Consider the following 15,606-nt stretch of genomic DNA (forward strand, 5'->3'; position numbering starts at 1 on the left):
TGATCCACATGAATATTCTCATTATTTTTTGTCTTTTCAAGTTTATTAGTTTTGAATTCTCTTTATATCTCTGTCCTCTTTCAGAGTAACCTCTGAGGACCCCCAGCTTGTGCAAAGAGGATTGAGGAGATGTCTCCAAAGGCTGTTCTTCCTGAGCTGACTCAAACCCTTAGAAGAACATGACAGGAATCAGCAATCCCACTTTCCGTAAGTGTTGGCCCAAGTATTCGTTATGACCTTGTGTGTGCTGTTGCTTTTCTCTGGCCAAGAATAAGGAAAACTAGACCAGGGTCCTAACCCTGGCTCTGATACTTGAGGCAGCGTAAGCTTCATCACCTCATGGACCTTTGTGATTTTGGATAAGTCATGTCCCATCTGATCTTCAGTTTCCTCTTGTGAAAGATGGAGCCAGCTTTCTTTGATGGGACACCATGGAGATGGCATGGAATCATGTAACTAAAAGCCCTCCTTTATAAAGGGTTGTACATACATGTGGTAGCATTGTTAGTCCCTGCTCATCTCTCTGTTTTAATTGGCTCTCCTTTCTCTTCTTTTTTTATGGTTACATTTTTTTTCGTCTACCATAAACCATCAGAGTTGGAAGGGATGACATCTAGACTGCCAATGAAGTCAGGCAACCTTTTTTTTAGGTACAACAAGCTCCGTTTTCAAGATGGGTCACTGTGGTCTTTTGATGGTTCATTAATAGTATTTCGGCTTGGTGAAATTGACAGAGAAGGCTATTAGTCACTCAGCAAGGCTTCTGTGGGACAGATAGGCTCATACCGCCTGATATATGAACCATTCCATGTGATTAACTTCAACAGGTAACTCCAGGCCAGCTGGCAAGCTGAAGAGCATTTTATGTACAAATAATAGTTCTAGGGTATTTCTTGAGTGACAGAATAATGACTGAGTGGAATAGAGTCCCTTAATCTCTCCTGGTGAAAACACTTTTGGTTTTCTTTCAAGGCTGGGATACTTCAACAAAATCAATTAACAAAACCTCTCAGGAATCTTTGTTGATGCTTTGAAGTTTGGTATTTATTAAGCTTATATCAAACATAGAACTTCCCTGGAGGGCCAGGCACATTCATCTCAGTCTTCAAAGGGCCTAGCATAGTGCTTTACAGAAATTTAATAATTATAACAATAATAATATCAATGATGATGATAATAATGGCATCATATCATCCCTATTACTAGACACAAAGTGCTCAACCATCCATTGAGACAGGTCTTATTGTCCCCACTTGACATGAGGAAACTGAGGCTCAGAGCAGTGAAGTAACTTCCCAGTGACACTCACCAATGAGCGGTACGTGGTCTTCTGGCCAGAGTCCCTTCTAATAAGCTTTTCTGAAATTGAATGGACTAGGACAAGATGTTTCAGTCTACATAATCTATCTAATCATCATTTCTTGTTCTCATCAGTTGAGTCTAGAGGGCCTCAACATCCTGAAGATCAGAAAGGCCCTCCAGGGCTTTAAGGCAGAAATCATAATCTGATTTTAGGGCTATTTTGGGATGAGATGTGCCCTCTTTTTTTTTTTTCTTTATGGTACTGAAAATGATAAGACTACTTGTGTAATTTAACCTACCTTGGATTCTTTTGGTGGTCTGAAAAATTAAATACTGTAGTTCCTGCCTCAAAGAACATAGTCTTCTAGAGCTGGAAATGTTTAACTCTTAAGAATACATTGAAATTCATAGTATAACATATTCGAGGCCTACTGGGCATCCTGGGCTGAGTGCAGCCTGTTCAGAATTAAAATCACAAGTTATCATATATTGACGGCTATGAGCAGACTCCACCTCTGCATCAGGTGATCGAATTTGGCATGGGAACCTAAGCAGAGGAAATTAAACTCAGAAGAGAATTTGCTAGCATTAAAAATGGCACTTCCCTGGCACACAGATGTAAAAAGCTAATTCCCAGCACAGCTTCATCACCTGCTCCTTCTCTCTCTGCTTTTGCCATAGCAAGGCTCTATAAAGAGACTCACCACAAGGGTCATTATCATCTCTGTTAGTTGAAAATTTGATTAAGCTGGCCTCCTAGGGCTAGCATGAAAAATGCTAGATTTTTGTTCTAGGAACTTAATTCCTCTTTCCCTCTTTCTGTCATGTTTGCAAATTTCATTTACATTTTAATTTCCTGTGGTTTGCCATAGTCCAGACTGAGACTTGAGCTATTGTTTCTCTTCAGGTGAAAAGTGCAACCACAACTGACCATCTGCACTGGCATACAGTCCAGCGATTGTCCAAGGCAAGTATCTTTCTGCATCCTTCTAAGCATCCTGAGGAAGCTTTGCTACCCAGCCCACCAATGAATTTAATGAACGAAAGAGGCCTTGTCCAGGTTCCAGGATGAACTTAGTGCTGGTGGTCCTCATCAAATACTAGCTATGTCCTCTCAATATTCCAAAATAAGGAGAACTTACACTAAAAAAGTCTTGAGACTTTGGCCCATTAGAACCTTTTCCAGGGGTTTTATTTAAGGAAGATATCAATGCCACCAAATGGGGGAGAAAGTCCTACTGTGGTGTACTGTGATGCAACCCTAAGAAAGTCAGTCTCTTTTTGGGTATTGGATACTCAGTTTATTCTGAGTCAAGTAGCAGGCACAGTAGCATCAATGGGGGCTCCTACCCGACTACTACATAAAGGAAAACCAAGTGAAATAGGGGATCAGCGGAGGATCACTCTCAGTCTCAGTGTGAGACTCTATCATTCCTGCCTGCTGAGCAGGCAAAATGCTGACTCTTTAGAAAAGATCACCTCTCTGCACCTCAGTTTCCTCATCTGTAACAGATAATGTCACATGGTGGTGGTTGTCAGGACTAAATAAAAGTAAAGCACTTAGAATAGAGTTTGGCACAGTAGCTATTCAAATGTTAGCCATCAGTGTTGTTGTTATGTCACCTAAAATTAACTGTATTTTTCTGTTTGTGTTTCCTCTAGGAAAGAATTGGGAGATTCCAATCGGATCCTCTTCCATGTGATCTCTTGTACCCATTCTCTTTCTGTACCACACACAATAAAGTTTGAGAGTGTCAAGTAATCCATCTGCCTCTGATTTTTGTCTGGAAAAACCTGCAGAGGAGTTTTCGGGTTGAAATCTTAATACATGTCTTGTCTTGTCTTCAACCTATTTAGTGTTGATCATTTTTGGAGCAATGGTGCCTTAAAGCCAAAATTTCACTGCCCTATTAAAGAAGCTACCTGGGAAACCACATTTAAACACACTTAGCTTTCATTTAATTTCACAACACAACACATTTTTTCTGACTTGAGGCATAAACACATTCAACATGGTCAGCATCGTGGTAACATTTACACTAAATTATTACTAACTGTTAGTACCCAGCTATTTAAGGAAATACCAAGGACCAATTTTAAAATCCTATTTATGGAAGAAAATTTGCCAATAAGAAATCTTCTGGAAAGCATTTCAGTTTATAGTTCAGTCTAATTCAAATCCTTTGTTCCCTACCCTGGTGCTCATCAAAATGTCACCTGTATTTAACCATCTTCCCCAGGGATTCTGATGCACATCTAGGTTCAGGAACTTTTCTTTTAATCCTAGCTGATAATCAACACATGCAATATGGTGTTGATGTGATGGTGATCACTCACACAGCAGAGTGTTTTCCAGGATATTAAAAATATTGATTTAAGAAAAAAAAATTCAGATTTATCACACCAGTGGCATCCACCACATTCCCAGGAAGTCATCTTTAGCTGTCTGCTAGCACTGTGAGAAGCTATTTCAAGGTCTCCTCTCAAGAGACTCTTCCAGACTGGTGTTGCAGACTAAATAAGGAGGAAGCTAATTGCCGAGCTCTATTATTGGAGCGGAAAACATAGCACCATCTTTGTTTAAGGCTGAATCTCCATGACAACACTAGACAAGTAGCTGGGTTAATGTTTCTTTTTCCCTACACTCGATGAGCCACAGGTCATAGCCTTCTGTAGGCAAAGTGAGTTGATACATCCTTATGCAATCATTCCAAGCTACTCAGCAGGGCAACTCTGAATTTATTTAGCCCTGAAGTCCTCAAAGAGATTACTATTTTTAAATCTTCATTGATACTTTTCATGCTTTTCTGCCCAATCAGGTAGTGAAAGTGGTCAGGCTAACCATTGCTTCAATTACCCTTGCTGATAAAAATTCCCCGTGATCTTATGGAGAGGCAGCCTGGTCCTGAGGGTCCTGGAGCATGTACTCCTGGATGCTAAATCCAACTTTGCCCTGCTCTAGATTGTGATGTAGGGACATTGTTTACTCTCTATACATCGGTTTTCTCAGCTGCAAAATAGGTATAATACTAGTAACTACCTCCTAGGGTTGTTATTAGGATTAAATTAGTTAGTACATATAATATGCTTAACACAGTGCATGGTATGTAATATAATGCTCAATAATTAGCTGTTACTCTTCTTATTATGAATATCGCTAAGTGACCTATAGCTGCTCAGTTCATATGGTAGTCACTAGCTACATATGGCCATTTAAATTTAAATTAATTTGAAATAAATAAAATTAAAAATTCTGTTCCTCTGTTGCTCTAGTCACATTCCAAGTGCTCAGTGGGTGCACGTAGCTAGTGACTACCACATTGTACAGCTAAGCTATATAATATTGCCATCATCACAAAAAGTTCTACTAGATAGCACAGAGCCATAGCCTAGAGAAAGTAAAAAGGAGAATAAGAATTTCCTTTATAGAAGAGATTTCTTTTGTTCTTAGCACTCTCCCTTGATTGTGAAAATAGTCTACAGTTTCTCTCTGAGGGCGCGGCGGGGAGGGGGGCATTTCTTTTGTAGCATCTAGTAAAAAGTGGTTTACATTGTGGAGTCGGCAATAAATATTGTGAACTAAAAAAAAATTGTTTTCCAGAAATGGTCTTCTCTCAGCTGTGGAGATTCCCCCATTCCTTTCATATACTATTTACAATGCTCTGTATTTATTAATTCTATGGTTGCACATAAAAGCAGGTAAGGTGGTAACTCTGTAGTCATTACATGTCTTGTAGAACCCTGTAGCTTGCGGAGAGGATGATTTATTAATCACCACCCAAATGGAAGCAATGTACATATTCACCTGCCATACCAATGTTGCTCCACAGCAGAAAAGCCAAATTAAATATTCAAGGATGTGAACACAGTCTTCACTCAATCTCAAGCAGCATATTTCCAGGCATTTTTTTCGCCTGTGATTGGCCAATTTTGGAATTCTAGTGTCGGCTGGCAAATGCTTGGTCCTTTTCCTCAGAGTCAAATTGACATGTCTCATTTGTCCTATGTGTAGTTAGTCCCTGACATGATTGCCTGGCACATACTTTGTGAATGTTTGAGAGTGAGGGAAAAATACAGGCAAAAAGCAAAAGATGTCTATCATTTTCAACAAGCAGAAGTTTTACGTGGATCATAAACAGTGCTGTTATGCATCATCTAGAGGAGTCTCTGCTATCAATTTATGTTTTGGGAGAACTTTTACTGTAAAGCTCACGCGAAAGTCTAGGAACAAGAGCCAGTGTGAGATACTTAATCCCAGACCGGCTCTATCAAACTGGATGAGTACACTACAGCTGAAGAGAAACCTCTCCCGGCGTCTCAGATGCTCATTCCGGAACTCAAGCTGTAAAATGGCTGGATAAGGGAAAGGGAAAGGAAGAGCTCTCTCTTTTTGTGAACTTGCAGACAAGGTACACATTTTCTTTTTTAAGGAAAACCCAGTTGATTATATTGATCACTAAATGTTGTCTATAAAACAGTATCAACGAGTCTACATTCTGGAAGTGCAGAAAAAGATAGATAAAAAGAAAAATCCACACAATTCTTAAAAATTACGTCATCATCAGCTAACTGTTGAAATCAGCTTGCCCTTAGAAAAGATGTGAGGGTTTTGTTTTATCATGTGCCTGACACGCAGCGCCTCCTTCCCTCTTCAGGGCCTCACACTGAGGCAGCTGCGTCACCCTCACCGACAGAGGCACAAACCGTGGCTCGGGGGGTTGAGAAAATCATACCAGGTATTAGTAACAGGAGTAGCTTTAGAACCCATTCTGACCCCATTATACACCAGTGTCTCTTCATTAAAGAGCTGCAATATCCTTAGAGAAACAAGTTCATTTTTAAGGCAAGGAGAGAAAAAAAAAATCCCTCGTTATGGAAGATGCAGATTTAAATGCAGTCTGGAAAAAACTTTTTTCCTGCTATCTGTAGATGATCACCAGCAATGCGGAGCCACTGGTAATCCTATCTACAGGAAGATAAATAGCTTGAGCCAGAAAGGAGAATAAAGATAGATGGCTATAGATGAAGGACTGAATTATTAATACCAGATAGTGACTTATGCTGTGTATCTCCCCAACGCCAGGAGGCTGGCGTGGCTGGAGATGAGCACGTTGTGTCTGAGGGTAGGGACCAGGAGTTGGCCTGGCACTTCCTTTAGCTTTCCCCTTTCACCGCCATTAGTGCATGGGTTATAAAGACAGCATATGCTCGATTTAAATCCAGGCTTCTTCTTTTTAAGCAAATAGCCTTGTGAGGCTTACTGAAGAGGTTAAATCATGTCTGAAAAGAGAGTTTACTATTTCTTTTGTCTACTAGTCTTCTTTTTAGTGGAGCCTGACCCCAAGAGAAGTAACATAATTTATGGAGTTCTTACTGTTGTCAGAGATTGGGCATATGAAGCCGAGATAGAACAAGCTGCAGCTCCTCCAGGAGTTTACATCCAAAGGAGAAGACAACTCCTTGTCAGACACCATACCAGGATGCATAATAGAAGGATGTGTGGAGGGATGGAAATAGCCATTTGCTCTCATAAGGTGGCAAGGGGACATGCTAATTGTGACTTAAAGAATGAGGCAACACGAGAGAGGGTGTTCCAGACAGAGGGATCATCCTAAGTCAAGTCAAAGTGCATGAAATGGTGGCAACATCATTGGCAGCAGCACTGGGTAGCAGATATTGAGTACTTCCTACACACCAGCCACTGTTGCAAGTACTTAACATCTATTAACCTATTTAATCATAACAACCTTATCAGATATGCATCATTAGGCCCATTTTATAGACGAGGAAAGTGAGGCACAGAGATTTTAAGTAACTTTCCCAAAGTCACACTGCTAATAAGTAAAGGATCTTGCCTACAAGCTCAGCCATCTGGGCCCAGGCCATGCTTGTGACTACTGTAGTGCCTTCCAGTGACAGGTACATGGTGTGTTCGAGGAAGATCCATTTTCCAGTATGGCTAGTCCACAGGACTTCTCAGCCATAGAACTAATGACATTTTGGGCTGGACAATTCTTTGTGCAGGGGGCTGTCCTGTGCATTGTAGAATGTTTAGCAGCATCCCTGGCCTCTACCTGCTCGATGCCAGTAGCACTGCCATCCTGCAGTTATGAGTATCAAAAATGTCTCTGGATATTGCCAAATGCTCTCTGGGGGCAGTTGCCCCAGTGGAAAACAACTGGACAAGCATATGATGTGTGAGGCTGGAGAAACGCAGAAAAATACATTAGAACTCAACTGTGAACATCTTCAAATTCTATGCTGAAGGCTGTGGGAATGTAGCTAGGAGAAAGAAAGGTGCCGCTTGGGGTTTGGTAACTGAGGAGTAGTGGAAAAGATAACTTGCAGAAGCATGAGGGCAGAAGGTGCTGTGAGAGCCAACACACACTTCTGAATTCTCGGCTCAGGAAGTATTCTCAGACATTATAAACTGTATGTTCAAAAATCCTAAAGCTAAAGAGCGCAAAGGATAATCTATCAGAAAAGTGCAAAAGTTCAGGCAACTGTTTCACCCAGGGGTCCCTGCAATGCAGCCCATCCCTCCTGAAAGCTTAAAACTCAAAGTTGCATTTCAGGTGAAAAAGCTTCTGGATCTGGGAAAAAACTGAGCACCCAGTTTTCTTAAGAAGCTCCAATGTCAGATTCCATGTCATCGTGTAAGTGTGAACATAGTTATGTCAATTTTAGGGAGGCCATTTCTGCAGAAATATTTACTGGACACTTGGCAACTGTGGAAAAAATGGAAGTGTTCTCTCCACAAGTCTCTATATGGACAAAATTTCAAGCCAAGGGCATATTTGTTCAGAGCAGCTCTTTTATAAACAGGAAAGATCTATGTACCTTCTAAATATTCTACAATAAACATGTTCCTTTTATAAAACAAAGGATGGTTTCAAGATGATAAAATTCAGAACTGTACCTCAGGTGGTGAATAAACACCGACCTAAGCGTACAATTCCACCCATTCTTCAAACATCAGCATTCTTCTTTTCTATTACCTGTTTTGGCTTCTAGTGAGTTCTTTATCGTGTCAGTGGGAAGGATCAGAAAGGAATATTTTCTTAGCCTTCTTTACAAGACTGCCATGACCATTTTGAATCTAGTACAGCTGCAAGCTTCTAACTAATTTCATAGTTTCGAAGATGGAATTCTCTTAAGAAGAATAACCTGACTGCCTACAAAGTTATCTGATTCCAGAGGAAGCAAGCAATGCATCTCTGACAGAAAGCCTGCCTAGGGTCAGAGTCAAGGGCTTTGGAATGAGACATGGCATAACTCTGAGACAAATATCTTCCCATCTCAGCTGCCATATCTGGCAACACAGGGATTTGAATACCCTCATTAACTAGGTTCTTTCGAGGTAGGGTAAGGTGGCACAAGCTAAGTTCCCAGGATGTGGTGTGATGCGTGGCTGACATTCAGTAATGGACATCCCTTAGCATCGGCATTTAAGACAATCGTTCAGGACTTTTGGGAGATCAGATCTGCCTTGGAACCTCTTGGAGACTCTTCTTGTGTTCAGATAAGGAAATGATCTGCCCTCCACAAGAGCACATCCCTGTCACTTTGTGAACCTCCCTCCACTCAAGGCAGAAACCTGCCCTCTCAACCCATCTCACGATGGTCTCAATGACAGCTGGGAGGCCTGGGAGGCTGGAATTGTAGGAGCCAATCCCCTCAGCATCAGCACTTCTGGAAATAACATCAGACCCTCAGCTTGCATTGTAGTGGGAAAAATACATAATAGAGAACATTGTCTTCAACAGCTTTGTTTGAGAAAAGATACTCAAATTGAATGCTTAAGTCTAGCTCAGGCATTCGACTAATGATTTGAAATTTTAAACAGCTGGAGTTTTTTCAAGCTTTACAGTTTGTATTTGAAGAAGATTGCTAAGCTTTTAGATTCTTCATAAATAGTAAATAGATTTAGTCATAAATATCCTGTAATATATGCTTTGTTCCTTTTATTCTGAGGAAAGTCACAATTTATGATTAAACACAGTAAATCATTATACAGCAGCCATTGTATACAGCCACTAAGAAGCGCGCTTTCTGCACTGATGAAAGGCACGTAAAGACATCAAACCCCAAACATCTGCCAAGCATTGTTGGAAAGAGGACACTGAGCAATGTCTAGAGGCATTTCAAGGACAGCAAACAGCTGGCGTGAATGTAAGTAGTTTTAAGACGTCGGGAAGAAGTTCAGATCATAGGATTAGGTGATCAGCCCTCATGTCATAGGTGACTCCTTCCTTCCCTTCAGAAGTAAAAGAGCTTTCTTCTTCTCCAAGACAGATGTTAACAGAACAGAAATCAAGCAGCCAAGTGCAATCAATAAAATCCTAAGTGGGCAACAAAACTGAAGCATTTTTTCCCCTTCTCTCCAGGGAACAGGAACATGGAATTGTTAGGGCTATTGGGGACTGCTGATATCAGGCATGGGGTTGGCACCAGCAGCAGCTCAAGGTGTGCTCAGGACTGTGCAGTAGTGAGAGGCTTTGGCAGAACAACAGACGGGACCTTTGCTGGCCTGCTGCCTAGCCTCTCCCAGAAGATGCTTTTTGTTCTCAGTGCCATTGATTTCCCTTGGCCATCTGGAGGCCTGGGTCTGGGAGCTCATACAGAAGATACATGTGGTTGCCGTTTCATGGTTTCATGCCGTTCCTCTGGCCTCAATGAGAGTTTGAGGAGGAGTGTAATTAAACCGGTGGTAGGAGCTTCATTCAGAAAACATCTTCTTAGCCTGAAGAAAGGTTGATTAGTTAACAGGGATTCCTAACAGAAGAGGTTCTTCACTAAAATTATTTGGAAACCAAACACTGAGTTGAACAGAACCCAGTATTATTTGTGTAATTCAGGCCTGCTAATCATCATCTCCAATTAGACACTTTCAGACAGTAAGCTCTGTGATGATGACAGCCGTTTCTTCCTTCTTGCCATTGTATCTCCACCACCCAGCACAGTCCCCAGCCCATGGCAGATGGACAATCCACTGTTTGAGCTAAGATATAAAACACAATGGGAGTTGCAATGCACCTATTTTCAACCAACATTAATTCAACCACATGGAGTCTATAGAAGAAAAGGATGGGATGAGAGGAGGAAGAGAATGCAAGACAAATTGTTCTTGCTTTCCCTGTTCAATCTAGAACCAGGCCTCCAATCCTAGGGGAAAGTGAAGCCTCAGCAAAAATGCAAAGAATCCAAGTAATTCTGGATTCTTCAGCTTCTGCACCCCAGGGCCTTTGTGATTAATGAATAATTTAAGGCAGTACTTCTCAAATTTTAACATCCATACGATCACCCAGGCATCTCGTTAAAATGCAGGTGTGGATTCAGTATATTTCTTAGACTCCGCATTTCTAACGAGCTCCTGGGTGATGACCATGGTGCTGGTCTTTGACCACACTCTGGATAATATGGATGTAAGGGATTTTGAAGGAGAATTTTGACCATGCCCAACTTTTGCCATGCAAACTGACTTTAAAACCCAACCACTGTGAAAGATGTGAGTCCACTAGACTCCAGCATTTTAATCTAACCTCACAGATTCACTGTATAACTAAATAGTGAATGCGAAAACTTGGCATAATTCAATTGGCTATTGTTATCTGTGTTTCTCAGTAGAAAACATAAAAATACGGCAAGTTGTAATTTCACTTACGAAGTGTTTTAGGTTATTTTTGCAAGTACAATGGTTTAAAGCACCTAAAGTAATAAAAAGATAAATAATAAAGTATTCAAGCCCCATTTGCACTGTCATATATACTGATCTTAATTACAGACTGCAGATTTTCGTCTAATTGCTAACAGTAAGTCAGCTCTTGAATAATTAGGAGGAGGAAGGGGTGCTACTTATCATCGTTGGAACAGTCTTGGAGTACAAAAACACTTTTGTTTTTCAAATGTCACTATGACATTTCAAAAAAAATTCAAAAGAGAAAGATAGTAATAACAAAACTAATGCAAACATTAGTCCAATACTGAAGTCTAGTAAAGGAGGCCCAGATGATCACCGGCTGAAATACGGATGCTCTGACTCGGTGGTTCTCAGCGCTGACTGCCCATTGAATCACCTGGAGCCCTTTTAACCTACACCCATGCCTGGGCCCGACCATCCAGGGTTCTATGTTGTTACATTAGGCTGGAGTCCAGGCAGCTGTAGTTTCAATATCTCTCCAGGTGAATCTAATGGCAGCCAAGGCTGAGAACTCTTGCTCTAATGCAGAGATTCTCAACTCTGGTCCCAGCACCAGCAGCAGCAGCAGCTCCTGAGAACTTATTAAAAATACAGATTCTTGCGGCACCCCCCAGACCTGCTGAATCAGAAACTCTGGGGTTGGGGCCTGTCAATCTGTGCTTTAGCAAGACCTCCAGGTGAGTCTGATGCATGCTACCGGAAGTTCTTTCCTGAAAAGTATGAGGGTCCTTGTCAATGTTTTTACCCAGAGATTCTTTTGAGGGGACATTGAAAGATCTCAGGTTGAGACTTTTCTGTTGGATGGCCTACAACCTGAGTTGTGGTGTTAATTCTAGAGTTGGCTCTGCTACCTCCAGTCTTGGAGTGTCAGCAATTGAGAGAATCTTAAGATCATTTAGTTAAAGATTTAATTGTCACTATGCCATCCCAAAAATGTGATCATGTATAATGCGCTTGAATACCTCTAGTGCTGCGAAACTCACTACCTTATGACCCAATCCTTTCCATCTTCAGATGCTGACTAGGTACAGACTCCGTACTGAGTATTTTACAAAAATGCCTCATTTATGCTTGACAGTGACCCCTGAGATAGATGTTATAATCTGCGTTTGACCCCTGCAGAAACTGAGGCTTAGAGAGGTTTGACAATTTGCCAAGGTCATGTGGTTTCTTACTAAATTTATACCAAGTTCTTTGTCTTGAGGCCATATAGAGAATTCATTTTCAGAAATGATAACCTGTAAGCTGTTGTTAAGAAAACCAAACTGTCGCTTTACATTCTCCTGTCTCCAAAATAAACGCCCCTTGTTCCTCACAGCCATTATCCAGCCCCTTCATCATCCCTGCTGGGTCCTATTGATCAGCACACCAAATAGCAAGACTATTAAAGGTCCTTTATGCATTTCACCTAGCCATCAGAAGAGTGTTATTTCATGCCTTGGCACATGTAAAAAATGATAATACTGGTAAGGCACACTTGGTAAACTGGAGAGGATTTGGGGGAATCTACATAAGGCTTGCTGGAAAAAAATGCTATTTGTAAGTCCATTACCAAATAATCAAAAGTTTTAGAGAAGCAATTGAATATTGAATTTGTATAAAACTTCAAAACCTAATATTTTCAATTCTTTTCTTGAAACTTGAGCTTGCTCCATAAAGAGATATTTCAATCCACTTATATGCATGATATGGCTACAAACAATTCTTGGTCAAGAATTTTTGATGATTATCTCTTCAAATTATTGATAGAGAACATAGATGAAAGACTATAAGTAGATGATAAAACACTTAAAAGCATTTTTAATAATAATTCAGAAATGTATAACAGTTGAATTTATATTTAAAGAAACAAATAGCTTCTCCATTATTGAAAAACATAATATTAAAATATATTGTGGACATATGAACGGATTTTGAATCCAGTTTAAGCTTTTTTCTCTCAAGTGTTTTATATGATGATGATGTTTTAATTTGCTAACACACTGTTGGAGCAGTTACCATGTGGCTATATAGGATGCCACCAAAAGGGTGCAACAGCCACAAATAGACAGAAGTCTCTAATATATATGTGAATGCAAATATATGGGGTCACCAGCTGGATATGGACCTACCAGGAGGAGCACCCAGCCATCTTGCCCTGCCATCTCCAAATGCCTGACTTTCTGAACACATCAAGAAGGAAGTCTTCTTGGAGCTCCATGGGGCTCTTGTTCACCATGGGCAGTGGTACACACTACACTGAACCTCACATCTAGGTGGGACAGCATCTCATTGGCCATGCTCCATGGCACAATGGCAAAGGCTGGATCTCATTCATCATGCCTTTCACCTACAGGAACACTCAGACAAGTCACCAGTTCCTTCTCTGTTCAAGAAGACTTAAAGGGAGCTAGACCCCCAGACCAACACTCCTGGTGGCTAGATATGAATGACATGGTAACCCCAACCTTTGACTAGCTGCCCCAAGATCTAAAGAGGTAAATATCTCACAACACTCTGCATAACTGAAGCACAAGATGGCAGTACCTTAGTCAACAGTCCTACCCGTGTCATCCTTGGACATCAAGAATGGTTTTCTTAAAGTGGCTCAGGACAAATCCACTATGGGAGAACATTCTGAAAGTACCTCCTACATGCAAGTGCTGATACTGAGTGGTTTATTCTGTGGTTGCTCATTTCAACTAATGTTCAATCCCGAAGGGATAGCTGCTAACATCCTGCCCCACAATTGGTATCTGAACAAAGTCCAGTCTGCAGCCCACCTGCACGAAAATGACCCAGGGTTCTTGTGAAAAGTGCAGAACCATGGATCCACCCAAATTCAAATTACTCAGTCTAGCTGGGGACACAAATGATTGAATAATAGCTAACAAATATAAAACTGAAACTTTAAAAACCTCTGTGAAGAAGAAGTACAGGGAACTATACAACTTATCTATGGAGATCAAGAGTAGCTTTCTTAAGAGAGATTTGCTTGAAGGATATGTGGGCATTAGTAAACACAAAGTGGTGGGAAAGCCATCTGGGCAAAGAGAAGAACATGTGCAAAGCCATGTTATGGAAGCATGGGCAATATGAAAGACTGGACGAAGGCCAGTGTGGCTAGACGGAAGAGAACCAGAGGAAGTGTGGTTCAAGATAAAGCCCAGGAAATAAATGTGGGAAGTCCCTACAGACATTTTTAGAACAAATTAGACATTTTTGGCTTTATTCAAAAAGCAATGGGGACCCGTGGCAGAGTGCTAATCAAAGGAGATGAGAAAATAAAAAACAACATAATTTACATTTTTTAAAAGAAGTCACTCCAGCAGGCGTGTGGAGCAATAGCTATACACAAACATGAATGATGCAGCTTGGAGATATTTCATTAGTTGAGGTGATGGTGTTGGCTTTGACTACAGAGGTGGTAGTGGAGGAGGGGAGAAGGGAGAGGAGAGAAACAATATTTCTCTGTAAAATTTGTAAAACTAACAAGTGCTGGTGATGAACTGGCTTTCAGCTCCGTCTCTCCACCCACAAGAAATCCCACTGGCTTGGACTGCAGCGCTTACCTACACACTCAGTGACTTCTGCGGCTTCAGATGTGGAAAAACAAAGCAGATGGTTCCATCCTTACAGAGCTGTAGTACCCAAATTCGGTTGATTTTATTCCTGATCATTTATCTGTACTATGGCATAGAGGGCAATTTCTCCAGGGCACAAAGCCAATTATTTTGAGATCTTTATGAAGATATCTCTCTGTCTATCTGTATATATCATATGCATGACCCTATGCAGAAAGTCAAAACTAGTATGTGAGGGGTTTAGATCAGCTACAAAGTTTAAAGGGATCAGGCCTCAAAATTGCCCTCAGTTCTGATACCAATTGCAAATTTGCAGGGTTAGCAAAACCACCCTCAGATTTGATAATTTGCTAAAAAGATTCACAGAACTCACTGTAATACTCACAGTAGTTTATTTCAGGGAAAGGATACGGATTAAAATCAGCCAAGAGAAGAAACGCATAGGACAGAGTACTGGAGAAGTGCCAAACATGGAGCTTCGTTGCCTTCTCACCATGGAGTCAGGGTGCATTACTTTCCCAGCATTGATATATGACAATACACAGGGTATTACCAACCAAGGAACCTCACCCCAGCCTCACTGTTCAGAGTTTTTATTTGAGGCTTCATTATATCTGCATGATTGATTGATGGATTGCCCATGTGATTGAACTCAGTCTCCAGGTCCACTGATACCGCATGACCCAAAGCCCCACCTACATCACATAGTTACTATCTGGTTAGCCCGAGGCACCTAGGCAAACAAAAATTACCTCCCAAGAGCCAGCCAAAAGCAAAAGGCCAGACCTCTTTTGGGGCAAGGTTAAATTCTTTACTACAATGATAGGCCAATAACATCAAAAATCCATGATTTATGTGACTAGCTGTAGATATGGAGTTCAAGTCAATATTGCATGGAAATGGGAGAATAGGCTTGTAGAAATATGCTATTTTTCTTATAAGAAGCAGATTAAAATGAACTGAGGTTAGATTCCACTTTACCCAGAACTAGTTTTGTACCTCTTAGAAAGCTTCTTCTAAAAATATCTGTCTGTTCTCTCT

General features: G+C 40.9%; 1 protein-coding gene and 1 long non-coding RNA gene across 4 annotated transcripts in view; one reads left to right on the top strand and one right to left on the bottom strand.

The window, feature by feature from the left end:
• GRM7 (glutamate metabotropic receptor 7) overlaps positions 1-3,093 on the top strand; it is a 442,597-nt gene extending 439,504 nt beyond the window's left edge. For 2 of the 3 annotated variants that reach the window (XM_087431381.1, XM_087431383.1), the window contains 3 exons: positions 85-207; positions 2,210-2,269; positions 2,965-3,093. The gene's annotated coding sequence lies outside the window, so the exon portion shown is untranslated. Of the gene's footprint in view, positions 1-84; positions 208-1,206; positions 1,319-2,209; positions 2,270-2,964 lie in introns of all 3 variants that reach the window. The other variant, XM_087431382.1, reaches the window with a different exon arrangement.
• Positions 1-15,606, bottom strand: part of LOC147917099 (uncharacterized) — a 169,761-nt gene that overhangs the window by 69,287 nt on the left and 84,868 nt on the right. The window lies entirely within an intron of this gene.

The sequence above is a fragment of the Ceratotherium simum genome, chromosome 5 (assembly GCF_057802395.1).
Source record: "Ceratotherium simum simum isolate JZ-2026a chromosome 5, ASM5780239v1, whole genome shotgun sequence".
Taxonomy (NCBI): Eukaryota; Metazoa; Chordata; class Mammalia; order Perissodactyla; family Rhinocerotidae; genus Ceratotherium; species Ceratotherium simum.